Below are 17,882 nucleotides of genomic sequence, written 5' to 3' on the forward strand. Positions count from 1 at the left end.
AAAAATGATGAGTTCATGTCCTTTGTAGGGACATGGATGAAGCTGGAAACCATCATTCTCAGTGAACTATTTCAAGGACAGAAAACCAAACACCGCATGTTCTCACTCATAGGTGGGAATTGAACAATGAGAACACATGGACACAGGAAGGGGAACATCACACACCGGGGACTGTTGTGGGGTGGGGGGAGTGGGGAGGGATAGCATTAGGAGATCTACCTAATGCTAAATGACGAGTTAATGGGTGCAGCACACCAACATGGGACATGTATACATATGTAACAAACCTGCACGTTGTGCACATGTACCCTAAAACTTAAAGTATAATAATAATAAAAAAAAAAAAGAAAAAAGAAAAAGCGTTTCTCCACAGAGTGGAGAAGTTCTTTTGGGCCTCGGTATAGGCCATGTCAGCTGCACAGTGAAAACCAAGAATGTGGCATTCCTTGCAAAGAAAGGAGATTCATTTTGAAATTGCTTCTCAACTTTCACGTAAATTATGCCCAATATTTTAACACAATGACAATATGATCAGCTTTCTACTTCAGAATGTGTTGAGTTTTTTCCCTATCTTTATGCAGTTGTGAAGTACCTATGAAATCAAGTGGATAAATACAGTGTTATGGACTGAATTATATTCTTCCAAAAGTTCATGTGTTGAAGTCCTAACCCCAGTTCCTCACAATGTGACATTATTTGGAGGTAGGGTCTTTACAGAGGTAATAAAGTTAAAAAGAGCTAATAAATAAATAAATAAATAACCTTTTTATGTATAGCAGCAGTATGTTCAATCTGAAATGAACTTTGAAATATAAAATGTACTGATTTGGATTGAAAAGAGCATTACTACAATGCTATCCCCTGCCTCAGAGACTATTCACTAAATATTAATTTTATTAAAATGACCATTCAGGAGAAAAGCACTCTTAATGCCTGATTTGAGAATAAGCATACTTCTGTTTAGACAATAACAGAAAACAATTCTCCCATTATTTATTCACTAAGCATTGGTAGTTAACATTTTTATTGCTCATTTGTTTTCATTTCCAAGCAGATTTTTCAAAACTAGACTTGATTAATAATTTAATATACTATATTATGTAGTAGCATTTGGATATCATAAAACATTAAGGAAAGATCTAGATAGAGGATACAAATATGTTCTTCCTCCACTGCTACTGTACTTCATTTTGATCACCGCATGTGCAAAGGTATGCATCAGGAACTTCTAGATGAAAACTGCTAATTATTACAAGGATGCCATAAACAATCTTGCCTTCTGCATCACTGTGTAATAGTGCAAAGAGGAATAACATGTCTTGGACCAAAGTGTAAGGAAAACTGTGCTTCTCTAAGTTGCTAAGTTGATATTTAAGGACAATATGACTCTCAAAGCCCTTCGAGTTTCTCTTTTAACTTCAGCTGCTAGGAAGCTCAAAGCCTGTCTACAGGCTACTTTTACTTACAATGTAATAATTGCATGAATTTTAACAAGTCACTTTACATTCTTTTCTAAAGAAGGACATAAGAATAGCATTGTAGTTTGGAAGGCTAAGATAAATGTGATCATTTCGGGAGCTCGACCAGCTTTGCTGTTTGGCTGGACAAATCACATAATTAGAGCTAACATTAGACACTTCTCCACATAGGAAATTAAGACTCTACAATGCCTTCCCTCCTATCCAAGGTCACTCTGACATTTGGTGAAGTTTAACTGAAGAATCTTAAAAGAAAGCTTTTACATAAATGCTAAGGAAGGCATAAAAAATGCTTCTGATTTGCGCACACATGGCATATAATAACCCAGTGCAGTGTCTGAGTCAGAGCTGCTAGGGTGTGGGCTTCCTGGGGCGGAGCATCTTAGTCCATCTATTCTGTTAGTTGTCTGATGCTTTCCTTTTGACAGTCAATTGACCTGTTTTGTAGGAAATGTGGCACTATGGGTCTTCATGATTTTGCATGATTAGCCGGGTATGGTGGCACATGCCTGTAATCCCAGCTACTCAGGAGGCTGAGGCAGGAGAATCACTTGAACCCAGAAGGTGGAGGTTGCAGTGGGCCGAGATTGTGCCACTGCACTCCAGCCTGGGCAACAGAGTGAGACTTCATCTCTGGAAAAAAAAAAAAAAAAAAAAAGAAAATGCACTTTTTATGCTGATGGACAGGCAGTGCAAAGGATGTGAGTCTGGCTGCTGTCGCAGGTTCTGACCCCTTTGACATGGAAAAATTCCAAGTAGGAAGGTTCAGTAGTCATTTGGGGTTTCCAGTGCCCTAGGACTCATACCGAACTTTACTGATCAACACTTGAACTGCACAGAAATGCAGACTGTAAATGCAGGTATTATGTATTATTTGCAAAATGGTCCTTTGAAAAATTAAGCTGCTCTCAGCAGCAGCTGCCATCATCTCCCTGAAAGAAGGCTCAGTGGTAAACGAATGGCAGCCCAGGGGCTGCAAGGAAAGACTTGTATCAAAAACATGTGCACCACAGAGACAAAACCCACTACCTGTGCCAGGTGTTACAGAACTCTGTGTTGTTATGCCATAATGTGAAGTTTCAAGAAGAGCTGAGTATCTGCAAAGCAATTTAACATTTTAAAAGCTGTAGGTGGTAAAGGTTAACCTCCCTGGTGATTCATCAGGACTGTCTTGTTAAGAGTGGCAGAATTTACAAGCACAAAATAATAGCTGGCAGGAGAAAGTGCCAAATGAAAGAGAGGAACAGAATCCAGCTACAGCCAGCTCACCAAGCCTCAGAAACAGGATTCCTTGGCATGTGGAAGTAATTCAGAGATCAATGGGAGTAATATATTGCTCTTTAGCCCAAAGGAGAACAAGGCTACATTCACACAACTAAGGAATAGTGAGTCCTGATTTCTACAAGAGATTAACCTATAAAAGGAAGACTGTCCTATTTATTAACATAAGAACCTAGCATTATTAGAGGCTTAAGGCAAAAATCCACCTTGACCCATGGGAAAATATTTGCCCAGAAACTAACAATCAATTGTTTTACATTCAGCTAAAGTTTTATGCTTGATGACAAACATAGTCCATAAATGCCACTTGGTAATTTGCATTGGTAAAAACTAGCCAAAAGTCACACTTTGGGCATATGTGCTTCCAAATACCACATAACTTGTTATAACATGTCCTCAAATTTACAATTATGCTGTATGTCCCCATTAAAACCCAATAAATAATTTCTCTTCACCAGTGATTATGAAGATTTTTCTCCATTAGAGTAGCTTCCAATCATGCAGTGATTTCAAAAGGTCATATTTTTAACCCGAATAAACATAGTTGTATTTCTCACCAAATGGGCCCTTGAGATCAGAAATCACCAGGATATGAAAGAGATAGAGAGCTACATATTCAATCAGGAAACCATAAATTTAATGAGGCAAAATCTCACAGGGTCATACATACCCAATTGATAACATAGGGAAACAAATTCTTAGCTTACTGTTTCTCTATTAGGGATTGATTTTTGCCCTGCCAAAATTGCATATCCATGAGGAAAATAAATTGTTATAGCTACTTTAAGCCACTTAATTTTGCAGTGCTTTGTTACACGGCAATAGCTAACCCAGAAATGTCCTTAAAGAGATTTCAGAGACGCACGTGAAGGGCTGTCCTCTTTACAGAGACAAACACTAAGTAGGACCAAAATAGACAAGAGAAAGGAAAAACCTCCATTTGCACCCCAACACACTGTTCCCCACTAACCCCACACTCCATCAGAGCCTGGACTCACAAGCCCTTTACTGTGTCTGATAAACACTGGGACAAAACCAATTCAATTTCACCCCTTCAGTTCAGAGGTGAAAAGAAAGAAGAGAAGGAAGTAATTTAATGACAAAGACAGTGTCTTATTCAGCTATAACCCCTACTGTACCTACATACAGCAGGAAACTTTATATAAAGAATTATATTAAACAAATATTGAATTCTAGATAGCAGCCTTGATTTTCACAATGTTAGCAATTTTGAATCCACTTTTTTGTGTATTCTGATATTGACCAAATAAGTAAGTATATTGTGGACGGTGGGAATAAGGTTTCTTATAGTCAGAGAAGGGAGTTATAAATGCAGAAGGGAGAACACTAGAATAAACCCTGTGAAACTGGACTGGAATTGGAGATATCAATATGACCCCTAGTTTCTATTAGATAGATTGGTAGACAGATAATAGATGATTGATACTGAAGTAGATGCGGACAGATATACGTATGTATATGTATATATGCACATGAAATACATATACAGTCTAGTTCTGTCCAATGAATGAGCCTAGAAGACACAACACTTTAGTAGTAATGAGCACATGTGGTATCCGGATCTTGGTTGCTAAATACCATGACGTCCGCAATCAAAGGAACCAGGGCTCTCTTGAAAACTGGCTGATTCTAGGTCAGGGTTTTGGAATGATGAAATGATTCTAGAACATCTTGCTATACTGGAAAAAGAAATAATGAGGAATGATGGGGATGTGTCAAATGAAAACAAGCCAACTTGAAGGGGATCCCATTGACCAAATCTTGGATAATTTGACAAAAAAATGTGAATAATCAATCACAACCTATTGAATAAAATAAAAATCCATGGGTTCATACTGATTAAATATAAATAAGGTAGAAGAGAAAGGTCTTCCTTATAGAGGAATGCCAAGTAATAAATGTAGAAATAATGATGCATTTCTAGAAAATCACCATTTGGCAAGCACCACTGTATTAATTGCTTGGTAGATATCACCAACGAATGCTAAAAGTAGCGTCTGAGAGCTTGATGAAAAGATGTCCACACGGTCTCAAAAAGATACTTATTAACAACTTCAGTGGAGAAACTTGGCAGATACCCTCTTAACCAAGTGATGGCATTCACATCACCAGTAATGGGACAAATCAATGTCACCTGCCTCTGGACATGATGTGCAATGAACTGAGCCGGACCAGCATCTCTCCTGGGTATTCCTGCAAAAAAAATGTAAAACTTGAATCTAATCATGATAAAATATTAAACAAACCTAAACTGAAGAAAAGTCTGAAATGCTGGCTTTTATTCTTCAAAAATGTAAAGTTTGTAAAGGACAAAGCAAGCCCCAGGAACTGCTACCTATTAAAGGAGCCTAAAGAGACATGTGAACTAAATGGAAAATGCATGAGCTTGAAGTGGATCCTGGACCAGGAAGCAGAAAGAGCCATCATTAGGACAATGTGAGAAACTCAAATAAGGTCTGTCGATTATAGCATTGGATTCATGTTAGCTTCTGGATTTTGATCATTATATTATGGATATGTAAGAGGATATTCTTGCTTTCTGGGAAATACACACTGAAGTATTTGTTAATAAACATCACGCTGGCCATGTGCAGTGGCTCATGCCCGTAATCCCAGCACTTTGGGAGGCCGAGGCGGGCGGATCACAAGGTCGAGTTTGAAACCAGCCTGGCCAACATGGTGAAACCCCATCTCTACTAAAAATACAAAAAAAAAAATTAGCTGGGCGTGGTGGTGGCAAGCGCCTGTAATCCCAGCTACTCAGGAGGCTGAGGCAGGAGAATCACTTGAACCCAGGAGCCGAGATTGCACCACTGCACTCCAGCCTGGGTGACAGGGCGAGATTCCATCTCAAAAAATAAATACATCAATTAATTAATTAATTAAAATAAAATAAACATCATGCCTGCAACTTACTCTCTGTAGATGTGTAATACATGTGTTATACATACATATACAGAAAGGGGCAGATCAGGCAGGGTAGGGCAGGGCAAAGCAACGTGGTGCAGTGTTCATGTTTAGGGAATCTGAATGAAAGGCGTAAGGGAATTCTTTGACTCTTCTTGTAGCTTTTAAGTACGAAATTCTTATGTCTTAAAATTAGATTGACATAAAAAGATTTTAAAAAGGCTCTCGATAATGGAACAGATTAAAACATTACATATTATCATCTAACAGCAGTTAACATTAAAAAAAAAACAGAGCCACATGGATCAATAGGGATATCAATAGGGATCAAAAGGCAAGTTAGACAATGTCACAGACAGCATGGTACCACTTACGTAATTTAAGACACATACAGGAAACATCACTACATGTTATTTATATAAACATACAAATGTAATAAAAGCCATACAAACCTGGCCTAGATACCTATTCAGTTTCATCATACTAATGATCTCTGCAGTGGGGAAGAAGGAACTGAGAATGGGAGTAAAAAGCAAAAGCCAGGGAGGGGAGTTCAAATCCCTTTGGAGCCAGGGCTGCCCGAGGCAGGCACAATCTGGACAGTCACACAGGGCCTTGAGATTGGTTTAAGTCACTGCCTGATGCCTTGAAATTCTTAATAATTTTTTAATTATTAAATTAATTAATCCTACATTTTCATTTTGCACTGGGCCCCATGAATTATGTAGCCAGTCCTATTTCTTTTACTTCTTTCATAAAAAAAAACTGAAATGAATTTGCTATTTCTGGGACGTATACACCCAGGTGTTTACTGTATTAGTCTATGCACTTTTTGGGATTTAAATATCTTTTTCAAATTTTTAATTATGGCATTGAATTGAGAAGAACCAGCATCTCTCCTGGGGATTCCTGCAAAAAATATAAAACTTGAATCTTGATAAAATATTAAACAGACTTAAACTGAAGAAGAGTCTGAAATGCTGGCTTTTATTCTTCAAAAATGTAAAGTTTCTGAAAGACAAAGCAAACCCCAGGAACTGCTACTTATCAAAGGAACCTAAAGAGACAATCTGAACTAGATGGATCTTTTCTCAAGTTCACCTTAAGGTGTTACTGTAGCCCGTGGCGATAAAACTGGGAAAAACCCCATAACAAATCAAAATTCAGCGTTTCAAAGTGGGGTGGCCCTACACGAGAGCTCAGTTAAAAGAAAGGCTCTCCGCCTGGGACACTCTTCCCTTCTGCGAGGCCTTGGCATTACTTCTTCAGACATTTTCTTAAACTCCCCATCTGTAATCCCTCCCATCCTGCCTGGACTATCACTTCATCCCTCACCTTGTTTTAGTTTTTGCACAGCATTTACTACTGTCTAAAAGTCTATCACTTATTTATGAAGTTACATGTATTTTATTCTCCCTCATCAGAACTTGAGCCCTGGGAGGTCAGGGGATCTACATGCCTCGCCTCCTGCCATGTCCACAACACCTAAAACAGGACTTGGCAGACAAGACATCTAATATAGGGCGAAAAATTGAACTTAGGATGAGAGGCAGAGACAGAGAAAGACTGGCAAAGATGGAGAGAGGCCTAAAAGTGTCCATCCTTTTGGAGAAAGCTCAGAGCAAGATCTTCCAACAGGTTCTCCAACAGCCTGCAGTATGCAAGCACAGTACAACCACAGTCAAGAACCAGCAGGCCAGTGGCACCCTGGTTCTTGAAAATCACAGTCTCCAATCATGTCCTGAGAACACATATCATGGTAACACTTCCCAGGCAGAATTAGGAGCCGCTTCTTCAGGTGCAGCAGCCTCCCTAGGTCATCAATTCTGATTGTCTCAAACTTCACAACAGGGGAAGGCTGCGACCGAATCTCATCATCATGAGGCCACAAGGCAAAGACACCTGCAAAGATGAGGGCCTGATGCTTAAGGGCGGGGATTCCTTGGCATCTCCTTGGTGAGCTAGGATTGCCAGAGATCTCTCAGAATATTTGCACTTTCTGTGCGTCTCCGGTCTTGCTCATACTGTTCCACCCCAACTTCCACAACAGACTCAAACTCCCCTCATACACTTGCTATGATGACTGAGACCACTGTACAGGCAGGGTCCTGGCAAATGGGGCGAGCTGGGTCCTGGCAGATAAGGGTTTAATAAAGGGACTATTTGCCTACCCCATTGCAGGGATATGGTACGACTCTGTCTGAGGTTAGAAACAGAAGGGTAGTGACCACCCTTTGGCCTGAAGGGCCAGAGCCCTGAGGCTACTAACAGGGTGTCTGGGGAAGAGGAGAAGACCTCACTCTTCTGCCTCCCTCTGGTCTCTTGATACTCCTCATTGGCTGAACCCACCCAGAAGCCAGAGGGCAAGAGATCCTGATGTGGTTCCTACAGTGGACTTTCCTGGCACTAAGGGAGGTCGGGGAGTGGATCCAGGAGCCACCAATAGAAGAGACTCTGCATACTCACACTAACACTTATAACAGGGAGTGTGGATTCTACCCCTTTTTGTGTGAGTTCTGCCCTTGTTTCCCGTGTGCTCACCTTGTCTCCAAGAGTTTAGATTCTAGGCTCATCAGGGAAGGTGAACAACCCCTAAAGAGCTTATCATATAATCATACATCATATCATAGAATGACAATAATTTAGTGATGATGTAACAGATTACTGAACAGGCTGCCAGATTTTTCTATATTAAAAAAGACCCAAAGGTACGAGAATTTATGATATTCTGATAACAGTGATAGCAGCGGGTATCTATCTCATTAACAGTAGCCAGAATTCTACACAACTAATTTACATTTCTACACAGGATACAGCATTACCTAGTAAGAAAAGTAAATGATGGAGAATAGTTTGCTATTCAACAAGGAAACTGCATCATCTGCCCCGCAAACAGCGCACAAAAAAATTTTGTTGGGTATTTATTACATGGCCATTATATAAAAATATTACAGAAATAAAAATCCTAGGAAGAGAAAAAACATCTTTACAAATTCTTACAGGCCTGAATGGTAATATGCTAGTGCACAATCAATTCTGATAGAAAATAAGGTAAAAGAAAAAACCTTGCTTTTTTCTTTTAGTGTAGTTTTCTAAGGGGAATAAATAATTCACTATTCCTTCAACCAAGAAACTCTCTCTTATTATTTAAAAATATTTACCGGTTGCAGCTACAAAATATGGTGCATTTTTTCCCCTGGCTTGCCCTTTGTATTGATGTATATCTTCTGATTATGAGAATGGTAACTCAGAAGTCATAAAGAAAAGTTTTCTGAAACACCATCTTGCTTTAGACAATAAGGAAAGGGTAATCAATCCAAGTTTGAAACATTCTGCGTATATCTTGGGCCATTTAAAATAATTTGAAATACCTTAAATTAGACTAATTCACATCACCGTCTATGTTCTTAAAAACTCTCCTAAAAAACATGTTCATTACCCTATTCCTAGTTCTGCAGCACTCCAGAAGGCAGAGTAACAGATCAAGTCACCACTTACCATGTTCAGGTCCTGCCTTCCATAAGGAGAACGTCTGTTCTCCCGACAGTGTTTGTAATACTAATTGCTCTAACCTTTAATTCATTAACAACTTTGCATTCCTTTATTCATTCATTCTGACAACAAATATTTATGAGGTGAGATAGACCTAACGCAAATAGGTATTCAATGACTGTTACAGTCAGTGCTAACCTAAAGGCTACCTCACAAAAGTGGTAATTAAGTGAAGTATGAAGAGTGAGTACTAGTAATTACCTGAAACCAAAACCCAGTAGAAGCAGCCTCTCCAAATGCAAACCTTTCATAGGTTTTAATCTCATTTTCAAAGGTTGTTATACAAATGAATAGCACCAACAAAATTCAGTAGAAAAAGTTTTGCATGAAGACCAAACTTGGGTGTCTTAGAGTCTTTGTCATTCAAAAGCATTTTTGCACAAAACCACTATATTCCCCCATCTCCCCACAGAAAAGGTGATTTTCATCAGGGGCATGAAATGCCTGGCTATCCTCCTTTAAAAAGCAGGAGTTAATACCAATTCTAATCATTATTGTTACTGCTTTATGGTACATCTTAGGTTACTGTCTCATTTTTATGAATATAGACAATAATCATTAATTCCCCCCGGAAGTAGTACAGAATCATCTCCCTCCACCGCAACGTTTTCCCTCATAAAAGACATGGATGAAAAACATTTGGGGCACCTAATTCTTCTTTTATGGATGATCCATGAGCATAAAACTATTAATGTTTATCTCTTAAGTGTAATTACCATATTTCCCACATCAATGCCCACGGTTGAACACATCAATTAAAATTAGATGTATAATTTTCACATTTCAGATGAATTTAATTATGTGAAGAAATCTGTTTTATGCCCTCTTGTCTATATATTTCTGGAGGTGTTAGTTTGCCAATTCTAGAATGGGTTGTCAAATACGGGATGGCTCCTTCTATGAACTAACCCAATCCTCCAGGCAGCTGCCATTAAGAGCAGAGAAGCCATGACTGTTCAGATTATTTTATGTTGAATAGGTGAATTCTGTTCGTTTTTAGAAAACTGATATTAAGTTCAACTTACCTACAATATTTTTTATTAAAAAGTCTTCATTATTTAAAAAGTATTTCATACTAAATAATCTCTTTTGTCCCCTTCCTAACCAACTGGTAGTTCCTTTAAGACAAAAGTTAAAAGCAATACAGTTCCCCAAGTTAAACCAAAAGTATGTACAAGAAAAATAATACAAATAACAGGAAATAAATGAAACAACTGAAAAATAAAAAAAAAAATTAACAAAGCCAGAAGTCAGTTCTCTAAAAAGCCTAATAAAATGGATGACCATTTGGCAACACTGATGAAGATTTTTAAAAAGAGAGAAAATCAAAGTTACCAATATCAAGAATAAAACAGTGAATATGACTACAGATTATGCAAAAATTAAAAGTATGAGGGAATGTTGTGAACAGCATTATGCCAGTATATTCAACAACTTAGATGAAATAGAGAAATTCCTTGAAAAATACAACTTACCAAAAAGGATACAGAAAGACACAAAAAATCTAAATAACTCTACATCTGTTTAAGAAATTGAATTTGAAATTAAACAACTTCCCAAAAGAAAACTCTAGGACTAAATGTCTCCACTGGTAAGTTTTTCCAAAAAATGAATAAAGAAAATAATACCAATCCCACAGTGTTTTAGAAAATGAAGGAGAGAACACTTCCCAACTCATCCTATGAAGTTATTATAATCCTAGTACCAAAACCAAAGACATTATAAGAAAATTACCAACCAAAATCCCTCACGAGCACAGATGCAAAAATCTTTAACAAAACATTATCATCTAGAAATATATTTTAAAAAAATATGCCGCAATCAACTAGAGTTTATTTCAGGAATTAAAGGTTTGAAATCAGCGTAGTCCAATATATTAACACATTAAATAGGAAAATTCATGATCATTTCAGTAGACTCAGGGAAAGCACTGACACATCTATTTACATATTTAACATAACCCAGTTGTGCAGTTGTGTTACTACACCCATTTATCCTAAAAACTTGCAGCAAACAAGGAACAGCATTTTCTTAGCCTTTAATGCACATCTAGAAAAAATGTATAGCTAAGGGCACTTGACAGTGAAATTTTAAATGTTTCTCCTTTGGGTTGGGAAGACAAAAAAAGTCCACTCTCACTATCTTTATTCAACATTGTATTGGAGGTCCCAGCCTGTACAATCAGATAAGCAAGAGAAAAAAAGGTATACAGATTGGAAAGGAAGAAGTGAAATTCTATTATTCATCATGTGTATGTAAAAAATCTGAATAAATCTACAAGAAAACTACTAGATCTGATAAATGAATTTAGCGATGTTTCAGAATACAAAGTCAATCTATTAGCAATAAAAATTGTTAAAAATGTTTTTTACAAAAGTACGAAAAACATCAAATACATACTTGGGGATAAATTTAACAAAAGACAAGCCAGCTTTTTATACTAAAAACTCTAAAACATTACTGAGTGAATACACAAATGGAGGGATATACCACACATGCATGAATTGGAAGACTCAACAGTGCTCAGATGTCAATTCTTCCCAAATTGATCTAAAGATTCAATACCATCCAAGTCAAAATCTCAGCAGACTTTTCTCAAAACAAAACACATAAAAATACAACTTGAAACAGTCACAGACCTAAACATCAAAGCTAAAAAATGTTATTAGAAACAATAAGAATGCCAACTCTGTAACATTCATTCTTCCTAGTAACTCACAACTGCAGTCTCAACATGAGAAGAATTTCAGATAAACACATATTGATGGTTATTCTACAAAATTCTTAGAGCAGTCTTCAAAAGTGTCAAGGCTATAAAAGATAAGGGAAGACTGAGGAACTACAACAGATTGGAGGAAACTGAGGAGTTATCACAACTAAATGCAATGTAGTATCCCATGTTGGATGCTGGAATGAAACAGGACATTATGGGGAAAATGGGTGAAATCCAAACAAAGTCTGTAGTTTACTTAATCTACTGTAATGTTCATTTCTTGGTTTTAATAACTGTACCATGGTCATATAAGATGTTAACATCAAGCATAGCTGAATGAAGTGTACGCAGGCACTCAGTGTACTATCTTTGCAACTTCCTATAATTTTGAAATTATTTCAAAATAAAAAACTTTAAAAAGAGTTATTAGAATGAAAGAGACTCTTCTTAGAACACAGAAAGGAATAAATGTGAAAGAAAAATTGGACTTCATCACAATTAAAAATATCTGTTCATCAAAGAGTACCATCAAAAGAATAAACAGGTAAGCCACGGAATGAGAGAAAATATTTGCAATATGTATATCTGACAAATGACTTGGATCCAGAATATAAAAAGCACTCTGGTACTCAACAATAAAAATTAGCAACAACACTATAAAAGATAGGCAAAAGATTTGAAGAAACCCTTCACAAGTGAAGATAGCAAATGGCCAATAAGCGCATGAAAAAGTATTCAACATCTTTCCTATGTAGGAAATACAAATTAAAGCCACAATGAGATACCAACACTCAACTCACTAGAATGAATAAATGAAAAAGACTAACAACACCAACCGTTGATGAGGATATGGAGTAACGATATGGAGTAACTGGAACTCTAAAAAACTGCTAAGTATGTAAGATGGCATAATCCCTTTGGAAAACTCTTTGGGAGTTTCTTTAAAAGTTAAACACAAATCTACTCCATAACCCAGCACTTTCACTCCCAGGGGTTTATACAAAAGAAATCAAGCCATGTATCTACAGAAATTCCTATATTACAATATCCACATTCATTTTATTCATAATAACCCCAAACTAGAAATAGTCTGGATCTCCATCAAGGGATCAGCCAACTGCAGTTTATTTATATAGAAGATTACTATTCAGCAATGAAAAAAAGAATTAATGATGCAGACAATGATATTGATGAATCTCTAAAATATTAGTACTGTGCTGGATAAAAAGCAGCCAGAAACTTAAGGCACATACTGTATGACCCCATTCCTACAAAATTCTAGTTAAGTAAAGGACAACCTATGGTGACAGTAACCAGAGCAAAGCCTGCTTCTGGGGGCCGGGACAGTGACTGGAAAGTGGCATGGGGGAGCTTTTAGGGGTGATGGATATGTTCTATGTCTTGATATGCATTCATCACAACTGACTGAAAGGTAAATTTAGTAACTGAACATTTCACTGCATGCAAATTATACCTCAAAGAAAGTAATACCGTTTTCAAGAACTAAAAGAACCATTGTAAGATCTTCTCAAGTAAACACTTGAGAAGTGTTTTTTCCTTCGTGCCTAGATTCTTTTCTACCTCTGGGGCTAAAATAAACCTCATGGTTCCAGGCCTCTGGCCACTCCTCTGCCAACAGTAGTCTACATCTATTTTCTACCCAGCCTTCTGGAGCTCTCAGCCAGGGAAGGCTGCTGTGTGTCCCTAAAATGCTTCTCGAATGTAGTATACTACACTCATGCATATGCCATTCATTCCTAGTGCAGCACCCGGAGTAGCAACCTTATAAATGTTTCTGATTTTACAAACTTTAAAAAAGAATCGTAATTTCTGCCCTATACCACCTTTGGAAGAACTGAAAACCACCATGCCGAATTCATTATGTTTTAAGCTAACTCTTCCTCACACCACAGGAAGCACAGCAGTACTGAGCTCCATTCTAGATAAGATACACCAAGGAAATCTGAAGACAAGGCAGAATTGGGGTTCTCTTTAACCTGGATCTATTCAGACCATACTGCTCAAAGTTGAATGGCTCCTTAGAGAGCTACAAGATTTTGTTCACACAGTGTTGATAAGGTCTGAATCACATTTGTGATGCTTACCACAGTACAGACTGTTAATTTCTATATATTAGCTTTTGATGTTGAAAAGCATACCAAGTAGCTCGAAAGAAATAGGCTCTGGACTAAAGAATCAGCAAGTATTTTATTTCATTCACATTCTACCCAAGTACTCTCAAGAGCCACAACTGCAAGTTCTATAAACTTAAGAGTAAACTTGTATTTATGCAGAAGGACCAACGAAAGATGACGAGGATCCTCTGAAGTCTAGCTGGATGTAGAGTGAGGTCCAATGAATTCACTCAAAAGAAATACAGCACAAAGCAACAATGGTTGTTCAAAATGGCAAACGAACATATTGTTCATTCTTTTCCAATAAAAATTCAATTTTTCTTTATGAAAAAAATTCCCAAAATAGAAAATTTCTGCATCCTTGGTTTCTGACATTTAAAGAGGCAAAAAAAGAAAAGAGAACATGTTATGGCCTACCGCAATATGCGTGCCCCAAACATTAAATGTTTGCTGCCTCTAGACAGTCACGGTGCATAATGCACTTTTAATTTTATAATTATTACAATTAAAATTAAACAAAGATAAAGAAAAAAATCAATACCTACCTATAAAAGATAGGAAAATCTCACTTTAAGGAATATCTCTGCTTTCTGAGTATAGAATGGACAAGAGAGAATCTGAGCAGATGACTTAATGCAGTCTACTGGGAGCAAACCTTCCTATGAATCAGCCTGCTAGATATGACCCTCGAAGAGGCATCAGACATTTCTCCAACTTAAGCTATTCCCATGTTTACTGTAACATTCCTCCCTTGAGCTCACCTGCCCTGTCCTTTCCAAGTCTCACTGAACAACATTCGGTGTTTCACATTGGACTGAGGGATTCAGAGAATTTCCCAAAAGATATGATCCCTGTTGTGGGGGATTAAATTATTTTGGAAAACAAATAAACAAAAAACATATACACAAAGACAACAATGTATATCCTCTCCCTTCATCCAACACAAATCTTAAATATCCTTCAAGTTTCCACCTGTACATCAGCTCCTTTGAGTTGTTTTCCTAGAATCCCCAAAGAAATGAACCCTGCTACCCATATTAAAATTAGCATCTTTATTATAGCTCCTACTTACAATTCATGTCTGAAATATATGTAGTAGGCTCTAAGTTCCTCTCTAGTCCTCTCAGAATTCTTTCCATGGTGCTTAGCATAGCACCTTGTATGCAGTTAGTGGTTACCAAATAATAATTGTATTCTCAATCTTTTCATTTAAGTCTGGAGTACGGAAGAGGGCTGTCATGAGGAGGAGGGTTAAGGAGTAGAAATCCTGCTTCTAATTACCAGCACCATTCTCCAGTCTGTCACATTACTTATAAACTCAAACTTCATTTTACCTTTGCTTATTGCAATGAATTCAACATCGATCTGGAAAAACCAACATCATGAGGTCAATCTATCACGTGCTATGCTGCAGATTTAGGAATTATTAAAATGACATATAGAACCCAAAATGCTATTTCATCAACTTAATTTTCCTGTGTCCATACACACCAAAAAGGATTTATTAATTTTTTTTTTTTTTGAGACAGGGTCTCACTCTGTCACCCAGGCTGGAGTGACACGGCTTGATCATGGCTCACTGCAGCCTTGACCTCCTGGGCTCAAGCAGTCCTTCCACCTCAGCCACCTGAATAGCTAGGACCACAGGTGCGTGACATCATGCTCAGCTAATTTTTTACATTTTTTTGTAGAGACAGGGTCTTACTATGTTGCCTAGGATGGTCTCGAACTCCTGGGCTCAAGCAATCCTCCTGCCTCAGACTCCCAAAGTGCTGGGATTACAGGTGTGAGCTACACCAGCCCCAAAAGAGAATTTTTATTTTAGAACTATAGCATGAAGTGTAAACGACTATGGTTTTATTTTATTATTATTATACTTTTTTTTTCCTTTTGCTCACACTGATTTATTAAAATTTATGTCAGGCTTGACATGGATGATCAATCCTTATTTTTTCAAGTTTACTAAGGATATTTTCCTACAAAATAAGTATATAAATATGTTTATATGCAAGCCCTTCTAAGGAATGATTCTCATCATCACAGATCACGATCTAGGAATTTCTGTCAATTACTCTTGAGCTCTCTGAGGTCAAGGACTACATATTAAAGTCTTTGTACTTTCAGCACATGGCACAGTGCCTGGCACATAGTCGGTACTCAGTGAAAGTGTGTGAAATGAGTGCTCTGCCATGAGTCTTAGGCAGATGAAAGGGCAACTCAAAAGTGAAGACAGACAGTATGCTGAACTGTCAGCCTTCTGCCACCATGGAAATATGTCTTTACATGCTTCCCCAGGGGTCAAGTCCTGGCCGTCACTGAGGCTGTCTGGGCAGAGCATGCTGTTCAGAAGTCAAGTGCAGGTAGAGGGTAAGGATGCTGCATACAAGAACATGATTGAAGACCCAGTCCCTGACATGGGCTCAGCACAGAGGAGACATTCAGTGAATGTTCAATGAAACTGCTTATGTTGTTCTAAAGCCAACAAGCTGAGCTTCCATTCCCAGGGAGTTGCTGTACTATCAGGGAATCAACCAAGGTCTCACAACTATGGATCAGGAACCAATAATGTTGGGATATAAGCTGATGTCCCTGGCAACTGTGTAGTCTTTGCAGGCATTTTGATTAATATCTGAAAAGGCTGCTCACAGTTAAATGAAATCATCATTTAGCAAACATGTATTGAGCCCCAATTCAACTATTCAAGGAATTGAGGATACAAAAATCAATAATTTGCAGTCTTCAGTACTCATGCAACTCTCAGGCATGGGCTTACAGCTGTAGCATAAACCAATGAGTATGATACCAGAATCTAAATATATACACCTGAAAGGAAAGCGAGAGGGCTAGTGAGACTGCAAGTGCAAAGTGCACATACAGGGGTGCAACAGCACAAAAGAAATTTAAGCAGTGCCATTGCTCCCACCTGCCCTTCTCCCCAGTAAGCATGCACACCTGAGTACACTGGAGTGGAAGCCCGGGGCCTGTTACCTCCTACAGTCAGGCACTGGTTCTTTATGATTCTCATTTCTCTGCACTGAGCTGGATGCTACTGTTTAAAGATACAAATTTTTCATACAACAAAGCCTCCAAACTCAAACCACCTACTTCATGCATTATTAATTTATACATACACATTACACATACATACATACAGGACCAGGTAAATTAGAATATGGATTATCTGTTTTTTGTGAGAGATTTAGGAAGCCTCAAGGACAATTTTGACTAAGTGTGATTTCTGCTTCATACTCTGAATACGAGTCTAATGGTTCTGTGGAACATGCAAAGTGCTTCAGAAGCATAGGACCTGGTGCAAGGGGCAAGCCTGCCCTGCCTGGGGGGTTACAGAGGATTAAGTATGGTCTGTACTGTCATGATTCAACAACCTCTTAAAAAATACAATATATGCTTAACAAGGCTTCTGTTGACCTCTTTCTGGAAGCCTGATTTCTTTCCTCTGCTTATATTAACAGATTAAAACTTTTTTTAAAAAAACATAATTTTTTAAGTAAACACAATCAGGATTTTGCTCCCAAATGTACATCTCCGAAAAATCTGAAGTGCAGCATCACAGCGAAGTGATGCCAATCCTGGTCTACTTCTACTGCACCTCCAACTGAGACCGGCAATCTCACACAGGCCCAGGGCATAAGCTATGTGTAGGGTGGTCCTAGAATTGTTGAGAGCCTGGACTCCTGCCTCCTTGAAGGAAAGGATGTGAAAACTGCACTACGGATATCCCTACTTCTCATCATGCCCCTACTTGCACAAGCCAAAGCTTGCTTCAAGTCAAAA

The 17,882-nt window shown here is 38.0% G+C and overlaps 1 protein-coding gene and 1 long non-coding RNA gene across 10 annotated transcripts in view; both read right to left on the reverse strand.

Annotated features, from left to right (window-relative positions):
* Positions 1-17,882, reverse strand: part of AFF3 (ALF transcription elongation factor 3) — a 616,655-nt gene that overhangs the window by 375,498 nt on the left and 223,275 nt on the right. The gene's annotated exons all lie outside the window — the stretch shown is intronic.
* The window catches only part of LOC129057629 (uncharacterized), a 54,085-nt gene continuing 40,173 nt past the window's right edge, over positions 3,971-17,882 (reverse strand). Inside the window, exon 3 of the long non-coding RNA XR_008522256.2 lies at positions 3,971-4,973. This is a non-coding gene — a long non-coding RNA (uncharacterized LOC129057629). The remainder of the gene's footprint in view (positions 4,974-17,882) is intronic.

Source organism: Pongo abelii, chromosome 12, assembly GCF_028885655.2.
Source record: "Pongo abelii isolate AG06213 chromosome 12, NHGRI_mPonAbe1-v2.0_pri, whole genome shotgun sequence".
In the NCBI taxonomy this organism is placed as follows: Eukaryota; Metazoa; Chordata; class Mammalia; order Primates; family Hominidae; genus Pongo; species Pongo abelii.